Source organism: Bidens hawaiensis, unplaced genomic scaffold, assembly GCF_021521415.1.
Source record: "Bidens hawaiensis isolate Kalapana, Puna unplaced genomic scaffold, B.hawaiensis_p1.1 tig00013528_1, whole genome shotgun sequence".
Taxonomy (NCBI): Eukaryota; Viridiplantae; Streptophyta; class Magnoliopsida; order Asterales; family Asteraceae; genus Bidens; species Bidens hawaiensis.
The window spans coordinates 267815-282623 of record NW_027492148.1 but is presented as its reverse complement, the minus strand read 5'-3'; positions in this window follow the sequence as shown (position 1 = coordinate 282623).

Sequence of the window (14809 nt, the reverse complement as noted above, 5' to 3'; positions counted from 1 at the left end):
CGGTATCCTTTACCGCGTATTGACGACCTCTTTGATCAACTCCAAGGTGCCTCTTGTTTTTCCAAGATTGATCTCCGCTCTGGTTATCACCAGTTGCGCATCCGCGATGAAGATGTTCCGAAGACTGCTTTTCGAACTCGTTATGGCCATTTTGAATTCTTGGTCATGTCCTTCGGTTTAACCAACGCACCCGCCGTTTTCATGGATCTAATGAATCGGGTGTGTAGGCCTTTCTTGGACCGTTTTGTGATCGTGTTTATCGATGATGTTCTGGTGTATTCTAAGACCAAGGCCGAGCATGAGCAACATCTCCGATTGGTATTGCAAAAGCTTAGAGCTGAGCAACTCTATGCTAAGCTTTCCAAGTGTGAATTCTGGTCTGATGAAGTACAGTTTCTTGGCCATGTTGTTAACAAGATGGGTATCCATGTCGACCCATCCAAAATTGAAGCAATCAAGAACTGGATTACGCCATCCTCTCCTTCTGAGATCCGTTCCTTTCTGGGCTTAGCTGGTTATTACCGGCGCTTTATTTCGAACTTCTCAAAGATCGCTTTGCCTTTAACAGCTCTGACGCACAAAGGTAAACCGTATATTTGGGGCTCGAAGCAAGAAGAAGCCTTTCTAACGCTCAAGCGTTTGTTGTGTGAAGCTCCTGTTCTTGCGCTACCTGAGGGTAATGATGATTTTGTCGTGTATTGCGATGCATCCAACCAAGGTCTCGGTTGTGTTCTTATGCAACGAGGCAAGGTTATCGCTTACGCATCAAGGCAACTTAAGGTTCATGAAAAGAATTATACAACTCACGACCTCGAACTTGGTGCAGTTGTTTTTGCCTTGAAGATCTGGAGACACTACCTTTATGGTACTAAGTGTATCCTCTACACTGACCATAAAAGCCTTCAGCATATCTTTGATCAAAAGGAACTTAACATGAGGCAACGCCGATGGAACGAACTCATCAGCGACTACGATTGTGAGATCCGGTATCATCCTGGTAAGGCTAATGTGGTAGCCGATGCGCTCAGCCGAAAACCCTGCCAGCTTAACTGTATCTTGCCGCGCACCCAGCTTCACTTCGCGCCGATTCAAAGCAACCTTGAATCGCGTATTCGTGACGCGCAGCGCGCATCCATCAGTAATGGTAACCTTCGCGCCGAGTTAGCGTGTGGCGCGGAAGCACTCTTTGTCCCTAATCTGAGTGGAATTCTCTGTTATCTTAATCGCATATGGATTCCCTTTGATGAGAATCTTCGCGCTGACATCCTGAGTGAAGCACACAAATCTCGATATTCTATTCATCCTGGCGCCGATAAGATGTACAAGGATTTGCGCATTACTTATTGGTGGCCCGGTATGAAGAAGGATATTGCTGTGTTCGTAGCTAAATGTCTGACTTGTTCTAAAGTGAAAGCTGAACACCAACGCCCATCTGGTTTGCTCAAACAACCAGAAATTCCTACGTGGAAATGGGAATGTGTAGCAATGGACTTTATTACCAAGTTACCTTTGACAGCAAGCAAACATGATAGCATTTGGGTAATAGTGGATCGATTGACTAAGTCTGCTCACTTCCTGCCCATTCGTGAAAACTACCGTGTTGAGCAACTCGCGCAGCTTTATGTCAAGGAAATTGTCTGCCGCCATGGTACTCCTTTGAGCATCATATCCGATCGCGATGGCCGTTTTATATCTCGCTTTTGGAAATCTCTCCAATCTGCGCTAGGAACTCGCTTGGACATGAGTACGGCATATCATCCTCAGACTGACGGTCAGTCTGAGCGAACTATTCAAACTCTTGAGGATATGCTCCGATCTTGTGTTCTTGATTTTGGAGGTAATTGGGATTCGCACCTGCCTTTGATCGAGTTCTCTTATAATAACAGCTATCATTCCAGTATTGGTATGGCCCCATTTGAAGCACTTTACGGTCGTAAGTGCCGCTCCCCGATTTGTTGGAGCGAAGTGGGAGAAGCTCAAATCACAGGACCCGAACTTGTTCAAGAGACAACCGATAAAATCGCCAAGATCCGTGATCATCTGCTGACTGCCAGAAGCCGACAGAAGAGTTGCGCAGATCGCAGACGAAAGCCTCTCGAATTTCAAGTTGGTGATCTTGTTCTCCTCAAAGTGTCGCCCTGGAAGGGTGTTGTCCGCTTTGGGAAGAAAGGTAAGCTTGCTCCTCGATATGTTGGACCATTCAAGATTCTCGCGCGTGTGGGAAAAGTTGCCTACAGACTTGACCTGCCGCCCGCGCTCAGTAATGTGCATCCAACGTTCCATGTATCCAATCTCAAGAAGTGTTTAGCTGACGAGAACCTTCACATTCCACTTGATGAAGTTCAAGTTGTTGAAACTATGCATTTCGTTGAGAAGCCTGTTGAGATTATGGATCGCGAGGTAAAGCAAACCAAGCGCAGTCATATCCCTATTGTTAAAGTTCGCTGGGAGTCCAAGCGCGGAGCCGAGTTTACATGGGAAAGGGAAGATCAAATAAAGATCAAGTACCCGCACCTGTTCTCTGCGCAACCTACTTCGAGATAAATTTCGGGACGAAATTTCTTAAAGTAGGGGAGACTGTGACATCTGCCCCGATCCGACCCGACCCAGGTACCCGTTTCTCTTACCCGATCTCTTTCTTTTATGATTTAATATTTATTTATACTTATATTTTACTTTTAATAATAATATATATTTTCCTTCCCGCCTCTTTCTCTCTCTTTCTTTCCGCCGTCCCGTCCCTCTCCTTCTCTCTTTCCGCCTTCTTTTCCTTCTTGTCGCCGTCCCGCCCTTACGCTTTGTTTCCCTCTTTTTCTTCTAACTCTTTGCTTGTCCTTTGTTCCTTCCCGCCTAAGGTTGTCTGCGCAGCTCCACGCGCCAGACCCCTTACAAGGAATCCTGCGTGAAGACCACCTGTTTCAGCGATACGCGAGACGAACTCTTCCCGCAGCGCGCTAAGAATTGTAATTCTTCTCGCAGCGCGCTAAGAACGGTAGTTCTTCCCGCGACGCGCTAAGGATTTGTAGTTCTTCTCGCAGCGCGCTAAGAATCGTAGTTCATCCCTCGACGCGCGAAGAATTATAGTTCTTCCCGCGGCGCGCTAGGAATTTTAGTTCCTCCCGCGGCGCGCTAAGAAATGTGATTCTTCCCGCGGCGCGCTTAGAAATGTATTTCTTTCCGCGACGCGTTAAGGTTGGTTCTGTCTGCCTTCGCGCTCGCGCACTTTTGCCTTCGCGCTCGATGCCTTCTCGCGTTTAACCCTTGAGTCTTTTCTCCTGTTTAATCTAGCCGTTTGCTTTTGTGTTGTCTTATCTTTTGTGCTGTTGACCTAATCTGCTTTATGTCTGAAAAGCCACTTTTGGCGCAGCATGCGCACCAACCCCATTGGTTGGCAGATAAAGTGACTGACATAATCTTTTGAGATCTGCTTTTGCCATGCTTGACCTGTACCTTTATCTGAACCGCCCATGCTTTTTTTTACTGTTCCCTGACAGCTTTATCTTGCCTCTGCAGCTGCCATATCTTTCCATATCTTTTGCTTTTGGATCCTTATGCTTTTTGATATCTTTTGCTTGATCCTGTTAAAGATCTTTTCCCCTTTTCTAGGGATTATGTCTCCTAGGGTTTTCCTATAAATAATAATAATATTTCAACACTACACACACAAAACACTTAATCTCTCCTGTTTTCCTTGCTCTCTGCCGCCTCCCTCTCTGCCTCCGTCTTCCTCCCTGTTCTGCCCTGCTTTTCCGGTAATATATATATATATTATATATAATAATTTAATTATGCTAACTTATAATCAAGACTTAAAACAAATCATTAAAACAATAATCTTATTTATAGGTTAACTTGTGCTTGTTTAAAGTTGGTTCTTGCTTTATCTTACACCGCATCGTTTATCAAGTGAGTAATCTCGTACCTAATCCCTTTTTGCTTTTAATGTTTTGGGATGTTCATGTGTTCATACAAACTTAGAGTCTTAAACTTGTTTATGAACTTTAGTCGCGCAGTATCCCATGTGTTGAGGACGTAGACTTGGCTGTTTATTTGTATGTGTGGATCATTAACCGTCTTGTCGGTCTATTCCGCAGTTTTCATGGTACCATTAGATGAACACGGGAGAACTATCGTTTATGATTTTCTCTTTTGTTTACACATGCACAGTTAGTCCTGTTTGTGAGCTCAATTGTGAGCACTGGCAGTCTTATGAATCTTAGAGTTGGTCCCGATCAGATTACACCCTTGTTGAAAACCAGACATACACATGTTGCGCGCAGATTTATTGTTACCTATGTATTGTATTAAACTTGATTTCTCACCAACACGCAAGTGTTTGACGTTTATTTTAACACATGTTCAGGGTTGCAGTAGCTGTTTTGGAGCTTGTGGACACATAGGAAGTTTTCTTTATTTTGGACCTAGATTAAAATGTATCAAGACAAGTTATTTGTTGTTCTAATATTTTGCCTTATAATATATTGATTTATGTTATCTTGTGTTTACCCTGCGCGTGCGCGAATGAATGTATTTATTAAATATTGACACCCAATAGTGTCACGAGTAATGAAACAATATGTGGCGCCCCGATGTATAATCCGCCTTTGGTCGGGGTGTTACACTAGGGGTTCAACCACTAAGGCCCGTGATAACCCGAGTAATGACAACAACAGCAACAGCAACCCGAGCAGCGGGAAGAGGAAGTTTGACAACACCAGATCTTCATCCTCGAACCTCCCACCGCAACAACACTACCGTAAGCCCGAATTCACTCGGAGCTTTAACACTCAGACTCACAACAACAACAACAACGGTAGCGGGCAGGTTTCGAGCGGATATACTGGGAAATATCCAAAGTGCAACAGGTGCAACTATCATCATGTTGGCCAGTGTGACCGTGCCAAGTGTCAGAGATGCGGAAAGATGGGTCACCAAGCGAAAGAATGTAGAGGAGACCTTGCGGCAAAGGGTGCTCCTAAGCCACCTATGACAATGAAGGGATGTTTTGAATGTGGGCAGGAAGGTCATTTCAGAAAAGATTGCCCCAAGCTGAAACAGAATGACAACAATGGGGGTAATGGAAGTGGCACTAATGGTGGAAGCAATGGCAAGGGAAGAGCGTTTGTAATTGGGTCGGGTCAAGCCCGCAATGATCCGCACGTGGTGACTGGTAAGTTCCCTGTAAACGATTGTTTTGCTTCTGTATTGTTTGACACTGGAGCTGATAGGAGTTTTGTGTCGAAAGCCTTTAGTCAACTCTTAGACTTAACTCCAATTCCGTTAGATGCTAAGTTTCCTGTTGAATTAGCTGACGGTAAGACTATAGTAACGACTCATGTACTTGCGGACTGCAAGTTAAAACTGTCAGGTCATGTCTTTGACATCGACCTTATTTATTTTACGCTTAGTAGTTTCGATGTCGTTGTCGGCATGGACTGGTTATCCGAGAATCGAGCGGAGATTATATGTCACGACAAGATAGTTCACATTTCTACCCCTTCCGGCGAGATCATTTCGGTCCGAGGTGAGAGAAGCGGCATGACCACCAGCGTCATTACCCTTATGAAGGCGCAGAAGTACCTGCGAAAGGGTCATCCGGCAATTTTGGCGCAGATGGTTGAGAAACCCGCGGAGGAGAAGCGAATTGAAGATATACCTGTTGTGCGAGACTTCCCAGAAGTTTTCCCGGAGGATTTGCCCGGACTCCCTCCTATTCGTCAAGTCGAATTCCAAATCGAGTTGACACCCGGTGCAGCACCCATAGCACGAGCCCCGTATCGGCTCGCACCGGCGGAGCTTCAGGAACTGTCCACTCAGTTGCAAGATTTGTTGGATAAGGGTTTTATCCGACCTAGCTCATCGCCATGGGGAGCCCCTGTCTTGTTTGTCCGAAAAAAGGACGAGACTTTCCGCATGTGCATCGACTACCGGGAGTTGAACAAGGTGACGGTCAAGAACCGTTATCCTTTACCCCGAATTGATAATTTGTTTGACCAGCTTCAAGGATCGAGTTACTACTCGAAGATCGATCTGCGATCTAGTTATCACCAATTAAGAGTGCGCGAAGAAGATATCTCAAAGACGGCTTTCAGAACACGATATGGTCACTACGAGTTTTCGGTTATGCCTTTTGGCCTAACCAACGCACCCGCCGTATTTATGGATCTCATGAATCGAGTGTGCAAGGCGTACCTCGACAAGTTTGTGATTGTTTTCATCGATGATATTCTCGTCTACTCCAAGAACGAGACTGACCACGAAGAGCACTTAAGGGTAAATTCTGGAACTATTAAAGAAGGATCAACTGTATGCTAAACTCTCGAAATGTGAATTTTGGCTTCGCGAGGTTTACTTTTTAGGACATGTGATCAACGAGAATGGTATCCATGTCGATCCCGGTAAGGTAGAGGCCATCAAAAACTGGGGAGCACCTAAGACTCCGACTGAGGTGCGGCAATTTTTAGGAGTGGCCGGCTACTACCGACGTTTCATCGAGGGATTTTCAAAGATTGCTCAACCCCTCACCGCTTTGACTCACAAAGGCACAAAGTACAACTGGGGTGACGCGCAAGAATCCGCCTTTCAACTATTGAAAACCAAACTCTGCAGCGCCCCTATTTTAGCCCTCCCCGAGGGAACGGAAAATTTTGAGGTACACTGTGACGCATCTATACAAGGTCTCGGTTGTGTGCTGATGCAACTCGAGAAGGTTATAGCCTACGCCTCTCGACAACTACGGGTTCACGAGAAGAACTACACGACCCATGATTTGGAACTCGGAGCTGTGGTGTTTGCTCTTAAGATATGGAGGCATTACTTGTACGGTACCAAGTTTACCATTTACACTGACCACAAGAGTCTCCAACATATCTACGATCAGAAGGAGCTGAACATGCGACAGCGTCGTTGGGTCGAGCTGCTCAAAGATTATGATTGTGCCATCAAGTACCACCCTGGCAAAGCCAATGTGGTGGCCGACGCCCTCAGCAGAAAAGAAACAGATAAACCCAGACGGGTGAGAGCATTGCAACTCACGATTTATGCCAGCTTACCCGATCAGATTCGCGATGCGCAACTTGAAGCTTTGAAAGATGACAATCTTCCATCGGAACTCATGCGGGGCATGAGTAAGCAACTTGAAACCAGATCGGACGGGGTCCGATATTTTGAGAACCGGATTTGGGTTCCACGGTTCGGAGAGTTGAGGACTCTAGTGATGGACGAAGCTCACAAGTCCCGATATTCTATCCACCCTGGCTCAGATAAAATGTATCATGATTTAAAGGCACTTTACTGGTGGCCGAACATGAAAGCCGACATTGCCACCTACGTGAGCAAATGCCTGACTTGTGCCAGAGTCAAGATAGAATACCAGAAACCATCTGGACTACTGCAACAACCGGAACTCCCTATGTGGAAATGGGAACACATCTCAATGGATTTTATTACGGGTTTACCTAAGACACCGACGGGATGCGATACCATCTGGGTGATGGTTGACCGGTTGACTAAATCGGCACACTTTCTAGCAATTAAAGAAACGGACAAAATGGAAAGACTGACTCGCGTCTACATGAAGGAAGTAGTGTCTAGACACGGAGTGCCTGTCTCAATCATTTCTGATCGAGATTCTTGTTTCACTTCGCACTTTTGGAAGTCGCTGCAAAGCGCACTAAGCACCCGTCTTGATATGAGCACAGCATACCATCCTCAAACGGATGGGCAAAGTGAATGAACTATTCAGACCCTGGAGGATATGTTGCGTGCCTGCGTATTGGATTTCGGAAAAAGTTGGGAACCCCACTTACCCTTGGTAGAGTTTTCGTACAATAACAGCTACCACGCAAGTATTAAGGCAGCGCCGTTTGAAGCGCTGTACGGACGGAAGCGTCGATCACCACTCTGCTGGGCAGAGGTGGGTGACAGCCAAATCACTGGTCCGGAACTGGTACTCGAAACTTCGGAAAAGATTGTTCAAATCCGAAATCGCATGGCAGCAGCACGAGATCGCCAAAAGAGTTACGCCGACAAGCGCCGAAAACCCCTCGAATTTCAAGTGAACGATCGAGTGTTACTCAAAGTATCACCTTGGAAAGGTGTGGTTCGCTTTGGGAAGCGAAACAAACTCAACCCACGGTATGTTGGTCCGTACCGGATAACTGAGCGCATTGGTCCGGTGGCGTACCGACTGGACCTACCAACAGAACTCAGTGGCGTACACGATGTATTCCACGTATCAAATTTGAAGAAATGCCTGTCCGATGAAACCCAAGTAGTTCCTTTGGAGGAACTGCAAGTTGATGAACAGTTACGTTTCATTGAGGAACCAGTCGAGGTTTTGAATTGGGAAACCAAAACGCTCAAGCACAGCAAAATTCCAATCGTTAAAGTTCGTTGGAACTCGAGACGTGGACCGGAGTTCACGTGGGAACGCGAGGATCAAATGATGAAAAAGTATCCTCACCTTTTTGAAGGGCTAACCAAACACAGAAAACCGCGAAACCCGGCAAACCGTCAGACATCACCGGAGGTATGAATTAAATTTCGGGACGAAATTTCTTTCTACTAGGGGATGATATGACAAACTGAAATTTTTTTTCTTACTCTTTCAGACACTCATCACGACTTGACTCAAATTTTCGGGACGAAAATTCTTTAACATGGGAATGATGTGACAATCGTCAATTTCAGGTTAACTCCGTTAACTCAACTCCGTCAATTCAAACTTAAGATCACTAAATCTATAACGCACACTTCATTACATTTAAACTAGGGTTTAAATGACGCTTAACACTTACTACATGTGTAGTCTTTCGGGAATTGCACCGAAACGCAAACGAGTTGACGCAAACGATTGATAAATAAACGAAAAACGTCAAAACAGTAATTATGTGATAATTATGTGTTAGACTTATGTGTTATGTGATAACATGGTTATAAACGTTAACTCAAGATGAAAACAAGTTAGTTAGGCTAGAAAAGTAATACTTAGTAGTGGAGGGACTTGAGTGTAACTTGTTATGTTTATAAATATAACCTTAATCACTTAACCCTAACTTATTATTCTCTTTCTCTCCAAAACCGATCGGAAACCCCACCCTTTGCTCCCTTGGCTGCCGTCCATCAATACACACACATACAACATCAATTCAAGCCCTTGATTGAAGAACTAGGTGCTAGGAATGTATATTTGATTATCCTATACATTCTTGTTGCTTGATTTTGATGTTTGTTGGGTTAATAACAAACCCTAGCAGCCGATTTTGTGAGTGTGTATAGCTAATATGATTGTGGTTGATTGAATGATGATTTGATAACTAAATTGAATCTTGTTGCATGTTGATTGTTGTGTCTTTGATTTGAGTTCAAACACAAACCCTAATCAAGTATGTAATATGTAATTGATGTGCATGGATGGTGTTTATGGAGTCTAGAGTGTTATATGAATGCATGATAGTTCATAGGTTGTTAATATATTGAGTTTGGATGCAAACAGTTTCTGGACAGAATGTGTATTTGATGTTTAAGTGACTGTAACGAAGTGTAAACATGAAAATTGGTTGAGATTGTTGGTACTACAGTAAACTAGGCTGAGTCTAGTTTCTAAAGAATATAAACTTGTAATTTTTGGACAAGTAGAAGTTAACTTTTATGATTTTACAAAAACGTTGTGTAAAGCTGAGCTGTTAGACCTGCTGTTAGGTTATGTTGTAAATGTTATATCTCATGAACTACGAGACCAATTGGGTTGGTTCCACTTCTGAAAGTTGACTCATTGAGTTAGGAACCTAACCCAAGTGGTCTTGCATTTATTGGATTTTTCGTTTAACGGGAATTGCAAATAACATTCTGTTGTGCATGAATTTGACTGTTATGAGTTTGCTGTAATGATTTGATGATTGTGAGAAAACTATGAGGAATAAAAATGTAATAAAATATGTTCTGGAAACCTAAGACATATGTGCTTCTGTGATGATTTTTGGTAAATTAATTGAGATGCTATGATCGGTGAAATAGTACAATCTTTCTAGTAGGATTTCTGTCTCGGTGAAACTAGCTGCTGAGTTGTGTAAAAATGCATGAAACATGATACTTGTTATATAATTGTTATGTTTTGACCAAAATACCCTTGCGGGGAATAATTGCTAATTGATTGCCATGATTTGACCAAATTGCCCTCATGGGGAATAATGGCTAGTTAATTGTTATTTGTTGACCAAAATGCCCTTACGGGGAATAATTGCTAGTAACGTACGTTAGGAATACATGACACGTATATGATTGCTTACACATGTAATGTGTCACAAAAACACTTGTTTAAGTCACCCACGATTCACAAACGAAACACGAAACATGTTATGTGCATAGGTATTATGTGCCGGGTCTAGATACTCGATAATATTCCGACACTTAGAAAAATCTCTTTGTTGTTTTAGAACGTTAGAGAGAGTTTTTCGGTGACGCGCATCTTGGTGATTTATTTTGGAAAATTCTTCGCAAACAGTGAGTTTCACTTTCCCCTCTTTAAACTGTTTTCAAACGCTTTTCACTTGGGGGAGATAACATACTCCACAACGCATTTAAGATTTTGTTATAAATTATATATCACTTGTAAAGGCTAAGTGGAAACGAAATATTTGAAGTCCTACACATCGAACCGGTTAATATTTAGAATAGCGAGTCACTGTTGAGTAGTACTACTGGGTTTGACAAACCCCACCCAACGCTAAACTCGACTGGAGGTCGAGCGGGTGTAATTTTGGCTAACACGTACCATGGTCTGGAGGACCTGGTGACAAGGCACTTAATAAACGAGTCAGCTTCGGTGTCGAACACTTAGTAATACTTGTTGTATAGACTAGCTACCTATCGATATATAATTTGACATAACACTATCTGGTAACGCAAAACGCTGTAACGCAAAACGCTGAACGCAAACGCTAAACGATTTATTTTTATATAACTTGTGAACTCACCAACATTGTGTTGACACTTTTAGTATGTTATTCTCAGGTAGCCGAAGCGGGCGCGCGGTTTAGGAACATGCATTGCTTGACACATTCTAACTATGCAAAACTTATTTTTAACGGTTATCATTGGTTTTAAGTCGTCCTGCGTGACGCAACTTTTGATTAAAGGTTTTTACGCTTCCGCATTTATTTACTCGTAAACGTTTTCATGGTTTTGAAACTTTATTTTATGGTTTGATTATAACTGATGATTCCGATCCTGTTAGTTCACACCCTCTGACGGTAAAACTCCGTTAGTGGATTTTGAGGGTGTGACAAGTACACATCTTGTTCATACAAATAACACCAAATATAAGAATTTAATTGTTCATTCTTATAATAACCTAAACGGCCTCAAATAAGGTAGCATCTTCAAGCTCCAATAAACCAATAATTAAACCTGTAACAATGCATAAAATAATATTTGTCAACATGAATGTTTGTGAGCAATTTCATAGTTTTGACTATATATAATATGAGGAGAAATCCACAAACGTTTATGAGACTATAAATAAAAGCAACAATTGCGGTATATAAATCATAAGTAAATGAGGATTCTTTCTAATCGCTAATCAGTAACAACCGACATACTCGGATAATGAGACCTTATTCTACTAACACAAGGCTAAAGTAGTTAGGGGTGCATATGATCATACTTATTGAGGCTCCACAACAACATAAAAATAAACACTTGTGCACGTAAAGCATATGAAACATATAATACAATAGAGCAAGTATTCTAAGTATCATACACCCTAGAGTTTGTGGTTTGAGGATAGAGTGTTATAAATCATTCTTGTTTTGAATAAGTATGCATGTTACCCCCAAAGTATAAAAAGAAAACGGGGGATGAAATGTACTCACGTGAAATAAGTAACTTGAAAGATAGTTTGCGATACAACGGGGAAGGGTAAGTTCAACGGGCAAGACCTAGATTAAAAAGGGTCTTGAGTTAGTAGATGGTTTTAAAAGCTTTAAAGTAAAATAACTTGACAAGTAACATAAATAATTAAAGTTTGAGAGTTAAAGTGTAAATACATAAGAATTAAGGTAATGGTTTTAGAAAAGCACGTTTACTCGAAATCGGGTCTCGGTATTCTATTCATTAGTTTTACTTAACCATTGTTAAGTAAATATTTGGGTAAGGTTGCAATATTGCAAGATCCTTTGTTAGATAGATACCAAAACGAGATTTTACGAGTGTTCGGATTTGTCGGCTCGAGTCTTGATAATTGGTCAAGCTCGAAGCCAAGATTCCAAAGTAATAAATGTTATGAGATAACTCAATAAAATCAAAAGAAAGTTAACCAAGCGTGTAGTTCTATTAAGGAGAACCTCGACGTCCGTTAAGCGAGTGTTTAGTTTTGTCGGTCCAAACTTGTTATGAGATCAAGTTGGATCCGACTTGCCAAGTATTTTGAGAAAATAATTAAAATTAGTTTATAATATAGTTTTAGAGAAATATACGAGATTTGGTGGCCCAAAACACAACTAGTGTGTCTTAAGCGAGTGAACTTGGTTTAGTTCGATATTGGTTCGGTCCTTGACTCGGAATAAGAACAAGATGGTTACCACATACCCAATACCATATAACTTATTAAAATGAACTTAGAGTTTATAATATACAAATCTTACATGTAACATATTATTAAATCATTTTAAATATAAAGCATCTAAACGAGAGTTCGGTCTTGGTTCGGTCCTTGACTCGGAATAAGACCGAGGATGGTTACCACATACCCAATACCATAGAACTCATTAGAACAAACTTAGAAATGATAATACTCAAGTCTTACATACAATATGTTAACAATAAAGTATTTAAACAAAAGTTTGGTTTTGGTTCGGCTCTTGACTCGGGATGAAACCGAGAATGGTTGTCACATACCCAATACCATAGAACTCATTAAAATGATTTGGAAACTAAAGTAATTAGAAACTAAACAACATTAGCAAGCTTGCATAAATTAAAGCATACATTAATGTGTTTAACAAGGACTATAATAGTCCTCCATGAAGCCTTGCATAGCAATACACCTAAACCGACATGGCCGGAGAAGGGAAAGCCAATGAAAAGGGGTGTATGTTTTAGATAAGTTATAATAAGAAGCTTTAATTAACAAGGATTAGTTAGAAACAAAGATTAGTATTAGTTTGACCTTGAAGAGCCAAACTATCAAGAACTTGAAGAATAGAATACTTGAATCTTAGATTGAGAGAGTTTGGAGAAGAAAGAGCAAACCAAAATGGGTGCATGAGTCTTGTTTTTATAGTGAAAAAAGTATAGTTAATCATAAGGGGTATATTTGCATTTCATTGGTTAAAAATGGTCAAACAATGCACAAAACAACAAGAGGTGTTTGACACAATTAGTCCTTTAAGTTTGTTTTAAGTCGTTTTTGTCCATAAAGAGGTGTTTTAACGTACCGAAAAGGATGTTTCTTGATCCGACATTTGTGTAACATCAACGAACATAAAACCCAACATTTTATTAATAACGAAGGATCCAAAAGACCAAAACGGGTTGGGTTTCAAATACAAAAGCAAATAAAAGTTAAACCGAAAAATGACGAATGTCACACCTCAATAGATAAGAAAACGAATAAAAAAATAAGCAATTGTAAACCAAAATTTTGGAATGTAAAAAACACTTATACCTCAATTGATTAATCCAACACTATAACACATTATTTAGTTATATTCATTTTAATTTTTATGATTAGTATCTAGTATTAAATGTTTAACTTTTAACGTAAAAAAATCTTTTAATCTTGCAATCATCATGTCGCCCACGTATTTGTTTCACGTGAAGTCGATGATTTCTTTGAAAGTTGTCTCTTTATTTTTATAGAAAGAGGTAATGTTTGCATACATAATACCATTCCCAAACCTACCAATAACTTTTTTTTTATAATTTATGAGATTTACTAGGTAAGTTGTTGTCTAACCTCTTAATATGACACTAATGACCTGATGGTCTTACCTAAGTTGGTTCAAGGCCAACAGGCCCAACACTGTAAGTCAGGTCCATTTGTTTGTCACAGTTTAAGACATACTACAGTAACTACACCATGGCTGATGGCTCTATGTTTTAAGTTAAAAAGATGAGCCGCCAATATGACAAATCGAAAAAATAATTAAATTATAAGTTATAACCATGGTAGATAATAACTTTCATTTGTTCCTACTGGAAAGATTAATTGAATAAAAAGATCACTTAACATTAAACACAAATAAATAATCACTTTTATATATACGAGGTCGAGATATATACTTGTAAAAAGGTTTTTAAGTCTAGAGTCTTTGCGGAAGCGGCCTCTCTATTCAATGGGGTAGAGAAAACGTTTGCTCTTATCACCTCCTCACTAACCCTACAAATAGAATGCTATGAGTTAGATATTACGGGGTATGTTTGTTTGCTATAGATACGAGATATGGTATATGATACGTACTAAAGTATTTCCAGCTCTTAAACTTCTAAAAATCCAAAATAAATACAATTACTTTAGTTATGAAAACACAAGTACCTAATCGATGTAGTATTGTAGTTAAGGCAAGGATGAATGAGTAATGTGGATTTTTGTTTGGGTCATTGGGTGTATAATTTCATCCATCTTGATCTAGGGCCATTGCAGAATACAAAGCCCACTTACACTATTAGCCCACTTGAAATAGTTATGCACTTATACAGCCCAAATTCAATCTAAAAATTATGGTATTATGTAACCAAATATAAAAAAAAATAAACATATATAATTAAAAAAATACACATATATAAACTTGTTTTTTTAAAAAAGAAA